We start from the raw sequence: 13,369 nt of genomic DNA on the forward strand, positions 1-13,369 counted from the left end.
TTGGCAAACATTTCCCCTGAAACCCTCAGTTTGTGTTTCATGGCCAGAGCTGTGTGCACAACCCAAGCTTCGGAGAAGAACGGGAAAGCCATTTGTTTTAGTACAGGACGTAACTAACCTGGAAACAAACTGGGGTTCAGTTGGTCAAGGAAAAGGAAGACTAGATCTAGAGTGGGGAGCTAGCAATTCTGCTTCCAAAATGGGAGGATAAAAAATTATTAACCACCTCCTGACACTAGCCCCTCACTACTGACACCCCAGCTTTCAGCTGTGGCAAACAATTAACTAAATTGAACCAAGAGCCTAGTATTGAAGAGTTAGCACTCACAATCCCCCATCTGAGAAGCAGCTCACTGTTCTCCCTGCCACAAGCTATTTATAGAAACTGATTTCTAATAAACACAGATTGGCAGCTGGGGTCAGCAATGCACACATATGGCTTTATTGATGCCTTGTCAATCAGCGGCTCTTATTTTGTTGTTTAATTTTTTTTAAGTGCATGTAAGCACTTTCCCTGCTAATAGCAGATTTATTGAACAGCTCCGCATTGGAGTTCATCTCCCCCATAGACAGTGGCAGCTGATTATCAACTTTGTGGCTTCAGGTCGGAGGATAAATTGACCCCGTAACTAGGGCCCCTTCCAGGGGAATTGCAGAGGTCTGAACAAATTCAATACTGTCCAATAAAATGTCCCACCGTCCCACCCTGGCACGTCACACGGGGCCTCAGCTTTGCTGTCGAAGCAAGGGATGTCATTTGACAAATGAAACATCCAAGCGTGTGGTCCTGTTGGCCATTTTGTCAAGGCCAAAGGAGAAATCTCCTAATTGAGAAGTTCGGCCTCTCCTAGAAAGCAGACTTGTTCTTTCTGAGCATGGGCGCCTCCTGCTCTGATGATACTCTAGTTTAAAGCTGTCCATGGTGCCCACCACTGTTAAGCCATGCATTTGTGCTGGTCCTAGCCTGCCTCTTCTGCCTCGTTTCCTCCTCTTTGCCTCTCTCTTATTTATTTTTTAAATTTACTTTTGGCTGTGCTGGGCTTTTGTTCCAGCGCTTAGGCTTCTCCCTGCGGTGGCTTCTCTTGCTGTGGAGCACAGGCTCTGGGTGAGTGGGCTTCAGTATTTGCGGAGTATGGGCTTAGTTGCCCCACAGCATATGGGACCTTCCCGGATCAGGGATTGAACCTGTGCCCCCTGCATTGGCAGGCTGACTCCCAACCACTGGACCACCAGGAAAAGTCCCCTCTGCGTCTCTTGCACTGATTTCAGACAGATCTGTTGCTTGCTGATCCCTAAACACATGGTGGCGTCTCTCCTTTCACAGCCCGCTTGGTGATCTCCACCTGGAATGCCATCCTCTCGGTTCTGACTGGCCGTGCTCCATCCACAGCACCGCGACTTAGGAAGCTAGCTCTGCTCCTTCACAGTGGATGGGGCCCAGTCCTCCTCTGAAACAGAGTGATGGTATTTCTGGAAGCCCAGGTGATAAGGAAGAGGAGGAGGATGAAGGCAAAAGAGCTCTCATTATGCTGTATACCTGAAACTAAACATTGTGAATCAACTATACTTCAATAAAACAAATCTTTCAGATGCCACATATATGCACTAACATACAATATTCATTTTCTCTTTCTGACTTCCCTCACTCTGTATGATGCACTTTAAGTCCATCCACATCGCTACAAAAAAACTCAATTTCATTCCTTTTCATGACTGAGTAAGATTCCATTGTATATATGTACCACGTCTTCTTTACCCGTTCATCTGTCGATGGACATGTTCATGTCCTGGCCACCGTGGGAAGGGGGTGGGGGTGGTGGGGAGGAGGTCAAAGAGAGAGGGGATATATGTATACATATAGCTGATTCCCTTTGTTGTACAGCAGAGAATAACGCAACATTGTAAAGCAATTCTACTCCAATAAGAAAATAAATGTTTTGATAACTTTAAAATGCTATCATTTACCAAGCTCTTACTGTGTGTCAACCAAGAAGCTTTTTGTGTATTATCTCATTTTATCTTTACAATGAAGATAAAGCTTCCTGAGGTAGGTGCTATCTTTCCATTTCATAGCCCAGGAAACAGGAATAGCAGAAGTTAAGTGGCTGATCCCAGGGCTCCCAGCTGGTAAACAGTTGAGGCCGAGTGCCCTAAGCAATACATTTCACGGCCACACCCTTGACTCAAGGCCTTGGTCTACTTGTCTCGTCAGCTCCACCGACTGTGGCTCGGTGTCACTAAACACCCCAGAAGGCAGGAACTCATGGGTGCCTTTGATGATCTGGCCTTACACAGTCTCCGGTTTATACCACCTGAGGGACAAAAGGGCCAGGAAAAGATGAGAAGGGACCAGGAAAAGTTCACTCGCTCCAGGAGTGGCTACAGCCAGTCCTGACTCCAAGCCCTGGCATCCAAAGACACGGAAAAAGGAAGCCTTTGGCTGGCACCTCTGCCAAAATGAATCCAGCAGGGACTCAGTGGCATGGTTTGCAAAGTTTAAAAGCCCCAAAGCGTAGATCCTTTGAAGGAGAGACTGTCAACAGGCTCTGTAATCTGAAAACAACAGCTGTCTGCACGGGGTTTACAAGACAGCTTCTCAGAATAAAGCACGTCTATGGTGAAGATTAACGTCCCTCTGGGGAGGGCCTGGCAGAGAACGCGCCCCTCTCATTTGTACCTATTACCAGCCCTCTGGTTCCAGGAAACGTTGTGGCCACGAGGGCAGATGGAGGCCCATTGTCTGGCGTCTGCCGTTCTTCCTTTGGTCAGCAAGGGGATGCCAGCAAACATGGAAGTGCTTAAAAAGGCATCATTTTTAATGACCCGGATCTGGAGATTTGACTTAGAAAAAGGATTGTTTTAATCCCTCCCCTCCAATTAATCCCCCCACAACTGGCCATCAAAACCACTTGGCTGGTTAACTTAGAATGAACCAGAGAGCAGGCGACTTGAGGAATTTAAATCTTCCGGAAGGAAAGAGCAAGACTGGCTGGATGGGGACAAGGAAAGAGAGGACCCAGGACACCCAATCAAGGTCAGCCCGGCTGAGGGGTTTGAGAGGACAAGGCCGCGCAAGGCAAAAGACTTTCGTCTTAGGAGACACAGCACCTTGCCTGGATCCACACATCTCCCCCTAAACCCACAGCATACGCCATCATGCCCTCATAGCTCAGAACAGGAATTGAGTCAGAGAAGGACGGTGAGGAGAGGTGATGTCCTTTTTCTTTTTTTAAAATTCATTATTTTAATTGGAAGATAATTACATTACAATATTGTGATGGTTTCTGCCATACATCAGTATGAATTGGCCAGAGGTATACATGTGTCCCCTCCATCCTGAACCTCCCTCCCACCCACCTCCCTTCCCATCCAGTCCCTCCACGTTTTTTAAACAGAGCCAGACAAAATGGTTTAAAGCAGAGAGGTAGCGTCAAGCTTCTCACAGAGAAGCAGCAGAACCCCCACCCCCCACCCCTGGCCCCTGCCCACGGGCAGGCCTGACCCTTTCACCCCCCACCCCTGGCCCCTGCCCACGGGCAGGCCTGACCCCTTCAGAGGACTCTGGACTCCCTGCTGCCAGGATTCTTCGGCCACTGGCTCTCTCCCTGCTTGAACAGCCTCCACTCGTGATTGGCAGGAGTGGGTGTACAAATACCCCAGCTCCTGCTCCTCTCAGGAGGGACACAGAGGCCTGATCTGCACTCACTGCACTGATCTGTGACCCAGCAGGATTAAACTCTAGCTCCCCAGAATAGGAACCTGATGGCTCTCTTCCCTCCCTGGCCCACGTACCCACCCTCTGCACGTGTGTTCTGGGCTCATCGTCCCAATAAATAACTTGCTCTTCAATCCGGGTCTCAGGATCCACTCTGGGTGGGAGCTAAATGAAGACAAGGGGCAGCTGGTGAGGAGAGGGCAGCACAAGAGGTGACTTGGGCCCTGTGGGCTGCAAGTCCTGATTCCCAGATCCGAGTGATACAGATAAATTGGAAATCTAGATTCCTAATATGAAATCCTTTAATGTTTATTTTTTGAGAGGTGGATAGGAGAGGGATCACAAAATACACCCGCCTTGTCAAACCAAATGCATTAAGATTAGCCTGTGGTAAGGTCATCTCTGGCCTAAGATTGGAAGGAGAAGAGGGAGGGGTGAGCTGGCATTTTTCAGGATAACAACATGCACACGATGGGACAGCACAGAGTGATTCAGGGCCAGGCTAAGTTTTCATGGTAGGGCGCTGAGACCTCCAGTACGAAATGAAGGAACCCTGGCTCTTCTGGCCAAGAAAGGCTGAAGAACTCCCTTTGTCCTTTTCATATGACACCCCTGGTGCCACCTTCTTCAACTGCACCATCAGGGCCTCCACATCCCTGATGCCCTCTAGTCCTCAGACAAATTGAGTTCAACTCCCCAAACTGGATGGTAGAAAGAATTAGGGAGCTCAAGGAATCAGAGGTGAGTGTCCCCTCTTTAAAAGTACAGAGAACACTCTTTAACACACTGAAATGTCTAACCTATGAAAATGTGGCTGTTTGTCCAGAGATCTGGAGTTTCCATATCATGTATCTTGGTTTTTGAAGCACAAAGTCAGAACTGGAAATCACAGCAACCAATTACTGCTGTGATCAAAAGTAGTCACTTGGCCTCTTACACTTCTCCAGCCATGGGGAGCTCACTACCTGAAACATTAATCCATTTTGGACTCTTTCAGAATGCCTTCCTTTATATGCTGAAATCTACCTTTCTGGAAATCATCCCCACTGGCTAGATTCTGCTTTGTGTAACTATACACTTAAAATAGCAAAATTCGGCAGACAGGGAAGGAAACCAACCCGAAGGGTGTATCAGAATCTCCAGAGTGGAGAGGGTGTCAGCAGTGAAAATGGTTTGAAAACACACAGGTGTTTGTTATGATATTTAAAGTCAAGAAATGAAAAACAATATTTTCCATGATATAAATAAGAGCCAGATAGTACCCAGAATAATAAGATTTTTATATTCATCAAAAGGGAACATGGTGCTTGATAAGACTAAAGACCTTTGTTTCAGGTTCTCTTTCTGACATCTGAAGGTAGCTGTCATCCTTGACTCTCAGGCCTCTCCCCTTTGTGGCAATTACCCTCAGTTTCTGCAAACACTTCTTCTGACCCAGATCATGGCTCCCTCCCAACTTAAGCCACTTTCAATTCAGCTCATCATGTTCTTTCCAAACTGGGCATATGCACCTAGGAAGGTAACTGGAGATAAGATAGGGATTAGGTGAAATGTCAGGAAAAATGTTATTTTCAACAACTATTTTTAATACTAAAACAAGGACTTTATTGTCAAGCAGATTACAACATCAGAATTCATCTTTTTTAGTAGTTCAAGAAACTTCAAAGATGTCCCTTGTGCCTTCTTCCTAGCTTTGTTTTTACATGGCCGTCCTTCTGAGTACTAAAGACGCTCTGTGTCTCTTTTTATAAGAACACTAATCCTAAGGGATCAGAGTGCCATTCTTATTTAAAATTTTATTATTGGATTATAGTTGTTTTACAATGTTTATTAATTTCTGCTGTGCAGCAACATGAATCAGCCTTATGTAAACATATATACACTGGTTTTTTTTAGATTTCCTACCCATTTAAGTCACCAGAGAGCACCGAGTAGAGCTCTCTGTGCTATAGAGTAGGTTCTCTGTAGTTATCTATTTTATATATAGTGGTGTGTATATGGGAAGTGGGCTTCCCTGGTAGCTCAGCTGGTAAAGAATCTGCCCGCAATGCAGAAGACCCTGGTTCAATCCCTGGGTTGGGAAGATCCCCTGGAGAAACGATAGGCTACCCACTCCAGTATTCTTGGGCTTCCCTGATTGCTCAGATGGTAAAGAATCTGCCTGCAATGTGGGAGACCTGGGTTCCATCCCTAGGTAGGAAAAAGTCTCCTGGAGGAGAGCATGGCAACCCACTCCAGTATTATTGCCTGGAGAATCCCATGGACAGAGGAGCATAGTGGGCTACAGTCCAGGATCGCAGAGTCGGACACAACTGAGCAACTAAGCAGAGCCCAGCACAGCATGTACATGTCAGTCCCAATCCCCCAATTCATCCCAACCCTGTTGCCCCCGCCTTGGTGACCATAAGTTTGCTCTCAGTATCTGTGATTCTATTTCTGCTTTCTTCAAAATAGTTTCTTTATTTACTTGGCTGCATCAGGTCTCAGTTGGGGCAGGCAGGACCTTCACTGCAGCACTGGGGCTTCTCTAGGCACACCAGCTTCTCGCTAGTTGTGGCACAAGGGCTCAGATGTCCCCTGGCACGTGGGATCTTAGTTCCCTGACTGGGGATCAAACACACACCCCCTGCAATGGCAGGTGGATTCTTAACCACTGGACCACTAGGAAAGCTCTTCTGTTGCTGTTTTGCAAGTAAGTTCATCTGCACCATTCTTCTAAACTCCACATATAAGTGAGGTTAAATGGTATTTGTTTTTCTCTTTCTGACCTACTTCATTCTGTATTATAACCTCTATGACCTCATCTAACCTTAATTACCTCCTTATAGGCAGGCTTCCCAGGCGGCACTAGTGGTAAAGAAACCTGCCTGCCAATGCTAGAGATGCAGGTTCAATCCCTGGATTGGGAAGATCCCCTGGAGGAGGGCATGGCAATCCACTCCACTATTCTTGCCTGGAGAATCCCATGGACAGAGGAGCCTGGTGGGCTACAGTCCATAGAATTGCAAAGAGTCAGATACAACTGAAGCTACTTAGCACACACACGCCTCCTTATAGACTCTATCTCCAAATACAACCACACTGGGACTATAGATCTCACACAGGAATTGGGATGATGGTGGTGAAGGCACAAATCAGTTTCATTCATAGCAGCCCTGCTGGCACTGGTTGCTTCATGGAAATGCCCTTATATCATGGAGATTATGAGTTTAAGTTCTATTGCCCTTATTGGTATTTCAGTTGGCAAGTCTGAGAGGCTCTGGGCCCTCACTCAGTGTGTCCATTGACAGGGTGATGCCCAGAGGAGGAGCCCTCTGGAGGGGGCAGTTACCTCCCCCATACAGGACATATGTGGGGTGCCCCACCCCACTCCCCTTTATTCAGTTCAGTTCAGTTCAGTCTCTCAGTCATGTCCAGCTCTTTGAGACCCCATGAATTGCAGCACCCCAGGCCTCCCTGTCCGTCACCAACTCCCAGAGTTCACTCAGACTCACGTCCATCGAGTCAGTGATGCCATCCAGCCATCTCATCCTCTGTCGTCCCCTTCTCCTCCTGCCCCCAATCCCTCCCAGCATCAGACTCTTTTCCAATGAGTCAACTCTTCGCATGAGGTGGCCAAAGTACTGGAGTTTCAGCTTCAGCATCATTCCTTCCAAAGAAATCCCAGGGCTAATCTCCTTCAGAATGGACTGGTTGGATCTCCTTGCAGTCCAAGGGACTCTCAAGAGTCTTCTCCAACACCACAGTTCAAAAGCATCAATTCTTCGGTGCTCAGCTTTCTTCACAGTCCAACTCTCACATCCATACATGACCACTGGAAAAACCATAGCCTTGACTAGATGGACCTTTGTTGGCAAAGTAATGTCTCTGCTTTTCAATATGCTCTCTAGGTTGACTAGCCAAAATTGAGCCAGGTTAGACCCAGCCTTGGAGTATGCAGAGGCGACAGGTTAGAATTTGGGAATCTTGAAAGCAAAGGCAATAGAAATTTCTGCCCATCCCAAATATGGAGTTTCTGACCTATGACTGCTTCCCTCCATCCCCAGGCTACAGATGGAGGCAGATCAGCTCATTTTTGTTTGGACCTCAAAATATTACATTTTCTTTCAAAACCTTCTATAATCCAAACAGCATGTGGTGACTTCTACAGTGACAATATGTTCATTTATTCATTAATTCAACAAATATTTATTGAGTCTCTACCATATGCCAGGAACAGTGTTTGGCAAATAGTGATCCCCAAGGACCTACTTGAATGACTAACTCAAATCCAATGTATTATTAGCAAACTCACTGTTGGGGTGTGTGTGTGTGTGCGTGTGTGTGTGTGTGTGTGTGTGTGCCTGTGTGTATGTAGAGCTGATTCCCATAAGTAGGCCAAAGGACAAGCTGTCTTATTTATATTTTTCCTCTGTTGAATAAAGCTATATCCTAAGAGTTTGAGAACACTCATAAATTCTCACCTGAATTCAAATTAATGAAGTATAATGAGTGATGAACTTCAGACAGTCCAAGCTAGTTTGACCTCCACAGTGATAGGGAACCTCTGAACTCAATAGCCCAGTCTACCCTATTCTTTTTCCTTTCTCCCAACCATCCCAAGCAAACTGCTCAGGGGGTTTATGTTCAGCTCTCAACAATGAAGATCCAGCACTCATCAGCTCAGTTAATCACTCCTTTTTCCCAGGAGAAAGTAATTCACCCAGCTCAGTAGTTCTTCCCAGGTGGTGCTGGTGGTAAAGAAACCACCTGCTGATGTAGGAGAGGTGAGAGACATGGGTTCAGTCCCTGGGTTGGGAAGATCCTGTGGAGGAGGGCATAGCAACCCACTCCAGGATTCTTGCCTGGAGAATCCCATGGACCGAAGAGCCTGGTGGACTACAGTCCAAAGGGTTGCAAAGACCTGGACATGACTGAAGTGACTTACCACATAGACACACAATAGTTCTTAACCCTCAGTTCAGTCACTCAGTCATGTCTGACTCTTGGCAATCCGATGGACTACAGACGCCAGGCTTCCCTGTCCATCACCAACTCCCAGAGCTTACTCAAACTCATGTCCATTGAGTCCGTGATGCCATCTAACCATTTCATCCTCTGTCATCCCCTTCTCCTCCCACCTTCAATCTTTCCCAGCATCAGGGTCTTTTCCAATGAGTCAGTACTTCGCATCAGGTGGCCGAAGTATTGGAGTTTCAGCTTCAGCATCAGTCCTTCCACTGAATCTTAAAATCATCCCAGGAATTTTTTAAAAAACAATGCTAGGACTTCCCTGGTGGTTCAGTGGCTAAGAACCCACCTTGCAACATGAGTTCAATTTCTGTTCAAGGAACTAAGATCCCACATGCTGGGAGCAAGTAAGCCCACATACAGCAACTAGAGAGTCTGTGCACCACAATGAAAGATCCTGCATGATGCAATGAAGATCCTGTATGCCACAGCTAAGCCCCAATGCAGCCAAATAAATAAAGAAAAACTTTAAATATATATAATGTCCAGGTGTCAAACCAAGAGACTATGTGTGATTCAGTTGGTCTGGAGTGTGGTGTAGGTATTAGACTTTTTTTTTTTTTTTTCCCAAAAACCTTCCCAAGTAATTCTAAAGCACAGTCATGGTGGGGAAGCACTGATACTAGTTTCCCCAAGACAGCTGCAAGATTTCTCCAGGAACCAACCCTGGGTAACAGGCCTCACCCTGGTGCTGATACCAACTTAGTGTTGGTGGTGGTGGTGGTGGTGGTCACTTGCTAAGTCATATCTGACTCTTTGTGACCTCATGGACTGCAGCACACCAGGCTCCAGAGCTTTGCTAGATGCTGAAAAGAGTTGTCACTTAAGCACTGAGCTTCATTCATACCACTTGTACAATGGGCTCGCTCCCTCTCCAGGTAGCAACCTGTGTTGACCTACATAAAGTGGGATGACTCCAAATGGTAGGACATAAAGTAGGAGGGCAAGGGCTGCTTTGGGTCAGGACAGTTTTGAGAGAAGCCATCCAATTGTACATCTTCACCCACTTCTTCCTTTATTGATAGTGAAAGTGGCTCAGTCACGTGGGACTCTGCCAACACGTGTCTGATCCCATGTACTATACAGTCCATGGAATTCTCCAGGTCAGAATAGTGGAGTGAGTAGCCTTTCCTTTCTCCAGGGGATCTTCCCAACCCAGGGATGGAACCCAGGTCTCCTGCACTGCAAACCGATTCTTTACCAACTGAGCTATGAATGGGAGAGAGTATTAAGAGGCATTGCATAGATGTCTCCTAAACTGAAGTGAGTAATTAGAAAGTACTGCAGGCACCAGGGCATCTTAGGCCAAAACATAGCAACCACCACTTTCTCATACTGTTGGTATCTTGGTGGCAAAGAGCAGAAACCCACATTTGCACAAGCAATAAAAAGGGGACTATTTTGGATACACCTCTCAAAAGGCAAGGAGAGACCATGCAACTGGGCCTCATAGAGGACAAGAACAAGGGCCCCATAACCAGAGTCTCTCTCAAGCCTCATTGCCTGGAACCACTTTTCTCTGGATCTTCATATTTCTTTCTCTGTAAACTGGCTTCTCTATGAAAGGCACACAGCCAGCACTCCTTAACATTAATGCTTTGGCAATTCAAGCAACAAGAAGACACTCACTAGCATCTGCAAATGCTGGTTCCAAACGCTTGACAGTTGGGGAAGAATATGATTGGCTAAGCTTAGTCAGATGACCACTCCTGGTCCAATCAGCTACATGCAGGGGTGGGATCTTGAGGTTTAAATATGGCTGTACGGTGAAGAGGGGATGGTCTCAGAGAAAGGCGAGATGAGCTGGAGATACTCTGCAGCTGGTGTCTTTTGCAATCACAGACAAGGTGATTTCAGTGACAGTCTTATGAATGACCAGAGCTAATCTGAGAGTGTATTGGTCTCACTCCTAAAACTAGAAGTCACCATCCAGCTCACTTCAGGACTCGAAAGCCAGGTGGGGGGTCTCTCCCCAGGTGCCCTTCCTCACTTTTCACGCAGCTCTAAGAAACGCTTGGCACAAACACTCTCCAACCTAATTACCAGCCGGAATTAATCAAAGGTATTCCCAACTGCATGAGTGATGCTAGCCAGGAATGTCTCCGAGTTGAAATTCTTAAAATACTTTTGTTTATGAGGAAGTTTTACATGTTAACTTTTTCCAAAAGCCAGTGAGAGGAGCAGTCCCTACAGACATCTGAGAGTACTTTGGCTGTCTTAATTCGCTCATGATGTTTCATTAATATCAATTTTCTCCCTGCATCATAGCCTGGCAGGTTTTTTCACAAGGGTTTTATTCTCCCATCCCTTCGTTTGTTGTAGTTGTTGCCGCTGGGTCTGTTTGTTTGTTTGCTTAACGTCTCTGGAATTCTTTCTTCATCTTCTACGAAATCCTCTCACATCTTTTCCACAATGCACACATCTTTTGACTCTAACATCTCCATTTCAAATATGAGAGACATCACAGACCTCACAGAATTTTTTTTTCCCCACTTGAAAGTGACAAGAAGGAGTTTGAAGGGAAAATAATCTAGAGAAATATTTAATCCTGTTTCTTTTTTAAAATATTTATTTTTATTTGACTATGCTGGATCTTAGTTACGGCATGTGGGATCTTCGATCTTCATCACAGCAAGTGGGATCTTTCATGCAAACTCTTAAGTTGCAGCATGTGGGATTTAGTTCCCTGACCAGGGATCAAATACAGCACACTCCACCCCACCCCACCCCGCCCCCCGCCCCGCATTTGGAGCATCGAGTCTTAGCCACTGGACCACCAGGGAAGTCCCTAATCCTTTTTCTTAATCCTGCTCTTGAGATTGGCAGTGCAGAAATTCCATCTTCTCCCTTGTCCTTTTTCTGGAGTATCAACTGAGCACCGTCTTAATTGGTCTCCTCAGCAACTGGAGACGGAGAGCTAGTGAGAAAATTCTGAATCCACCGCCACCAACTCGCCCACTATGGTCAGAAGTTGATTGGAAATCATTTCTGTCTGGCTAGTTTCCTGCTCTCTCACCCCCCTGTGACAGTCACGGACTTACTTGCTCTTAGTTCCATTCACTGCCATTCCCTTGCTCTCTATCCCCAAGCTTCCTTGCCATCTGGCTTCTGGGTGGGTCCTAACCAATGGAAGGTCCTGGCAGAATACCAGGGGATAGGAGGAGGCTAAAAGTCAGGGTGTTTCTCCTTATCTGTCCTTTCTTCCAGTGGCATCTAAAACAGAACCTAAGTCTTGTCTGTGGCTCCAGCTCCCACTGGGGCGCCCTAACCATGGGTCTGGCTCTCTCTGGACAACCCTGAACCTTGATTTTCGTTGTCCCACACCCTCCTGGTGTCCCTCCAGCCTTAGAGGTGGTCACAGATTCCTGCTGTAGCTAATTTCTGGGTTGTACCATTGTCCCTTGTTTGGCTTCCCAGATCTTCCATGGCCTGTGTAATCAATCCCCTCTATTGAATTCTCTGTGTTTGAAACACCTAGAGTGCGTTTTGTTTTCCCGGAGGACTCTGACTGAGATATCTGCTCACTCAGAATTAAAGCTCTCTGCCTGCCTAGAAAACTGTTTCTCAAACTATCTTTTGCAAAGGACCATTTTTAAATATTTCCAATCTATCATGGGTTAACGCTGGGTCCTACTGTACATAACTGGTATGCAACTTAAGCCACATGCATTGTAGGAGGCAAATTCAACAGTGACTGAACTCATCTACTTCCTGTTCAGTGAGACAAGCCTATCAAACATGCATCTGGATGTCACGTCATAAAAGCGTCTAAGCTTTTACTCTCACCCTCTCCATTGTCTCATCATGGATCTCTTACAAAGACACTCAGGGTTGGTATGAGAACACAGGCCACACTTTGAATACACTGCTCGGAATCATTTTTATTCATGTGTAGAACCATCACATAGTCTGGAGAGGCTTTGCATGCAGCCTAGATCTTATCCTTTGAGTTATGTACAATTCTCTGCCAGAAACTGTATTTCTCACACAGGTAATGTTCCTCACAATGTTCCAGTGCAAAAGACACCCATATCAAGGGAGCAAAAATGACCATCGCTTAGCAGGGGCTGACTTCTTTTTCAGGCATTTTTCATTTAATCCTCACAATAGCCCCCTGATGAAGTGCCATTATCACCCCCCATTTTACAGAATGGAAAAGTAAATCTCAGAGAGGTTAAATCGCTTGACCAAGATCACACAGCTTGATGGCCACAGTGCTGGGACTCTCACCCGAGGATGTCTGACTCAGTGTCCGTGGTCTGAGCTATGACATTGAATTGCTTCATTCACCTGTGTCCTTGGCACAAAATGTTGAGCCTGACTTGAGGCATCCTTAAAGATATAAATGACCAAGTGAAGCAGTGCTTGGTCCATTCTTTCTCCCACCTGGGATAGGGCTCCCCACAAAGCACCCTCCCATTGACTCCCACTGTTTCTCAGGCAAATCCTCCCATCAATACCTTCCTTAGAGAAACCTTCCGAACTCTTTCAGGCCACCCTTCCCTGCTTCCTACAGGTCTGAAAGTCTCCACCACACTCTGAATTCCTGTTGTCCCCAGACTGTACTTTAGAGGCACTTTTTGTCTCCCCATGAATTTAGACGTTCTTCAAGAACAGAGGCTTTTACAATAACAGTGGCTCCTG

Source organism: Ovis aries, chromosome 14 (assembly GCF_016772045.2).
Source record: "Ovis aries strain OAR_USU_Benz2616 breed Rambouillet chromosome 14, ARS-UI_Ramb_v3.0, whole genome shotgun sequence".
NCBI classification, from domain to species: Eukaryota; Metazoa; Chordata; class Mammalia; order Artiodactyla; family Bovidae; genus Ovis; species Ovis aries.